This window comes from Chelmon rostratus, chromosome 17 (genome assembly GCF_017976325.1).
Source record: "Chelmon rostratus isolate fCheRos1 chromosome 17, fCheRos1.pri, whole genome shotgun sequence".
NCBI classification, from domain to species: Eukaryota; Metazoa; Chordata; class Actinopteri; order Chaetodontiformes; family Chaetodontidae; genus Chelmon; species Chelmon rostratus.
The window spans coordinates 14,746,746-14,747,886 of NC_055674.1; positions in this window are offsets into that span (position 1 = coordinate 14,746,746).

The window sequence follows — 1,141 nt, forward strand, 5'->3', positions numbered from 1 at the left end:
GAAAGTGCAACCCGGCAAACTGTCCTGAAAAGTTTTATACAGATGAAAAAGTGGCCCCATTGGTGCTTGCTCACCATGCACTCACCCCCCATTGGCTGAGAACGTCACAAATAGGTGGGCAGGGATGGCCCTGTGGTAAAGAATAGGCAGGGGGGGCGGGTGGGTGAGAGAGGGCAACAACTGCAGAGGGGTCTGCTGCCCGGCAAGCTGGAAATAAGATGTGCATGAGAGAACATGCATGATTAGGACAATGAGGAGGGGCGACATAAAGGCTTTCTGAATGAGAGGTAGGGGACACCGATGAGCACATGACAGAGCACTTCACTGTGTATGTGTGTGCACATGTTTGTGGACGCTCACAAGTGAATAAAAGAAATAATATCTGGATGCTTCTTCCATTTCTGGATTTTAGAATAAAGCAGTGGCGGGACAGCCAACAGCGGCAACACGTGCATGCGTCACAAGAAAAGTGAGAGGTCCAAACCTTTTATTTCTCTTCTGCAGCACATTTCTGTCTGTATAACACCATCAGGCCCTCATAAGTACACAGACATACGAACAGCAAAGGGTTAGGGTTAGAAGGAGAGAGAAGAGGAAATAAAAGAGCAGTACTGGGTGAAGTATCATAGACGGCGAGAGGCAGGGAGGCTTTTAGCATGTATGAACAGCATGTGAGTTCAGTTCACTTAAGCCCCTTTTATTGCTGTGGAAAGCATGTCAGATTGCTGATAATGTTGTAAAAAAGAACAATTATTATGGCTGTCTGGTCTCTTGTGTCCTGTCCGCATGTCACATGACAGAATATATGGTCTGTAATGGATGTGTATGTTTGCAGGAGCAAATGCAAACAGAGGGGAACCCTGTTGGATCCTGTTTTCACTTGCAAAATCTTAAAACCTGCAAGAACTGATTTGTTTGGCCGCTTGAGGACAGCAGAAGTTGTAAATACAACATTGAGATATCACTTTAAATACTTTTAATATCACTTTGTTGTTCGCTGACAGTTGCTTATTAACACATCCAGCAGTCACAGAGCCAAATTACCATTAACAATGAATGTAAGTCTAACATTCACTCTGTTTAAATTCTGTTTTTGGTCTCCACCAACTCCTGAGGGAAATATCTGGCTTTTTAGCTCCTA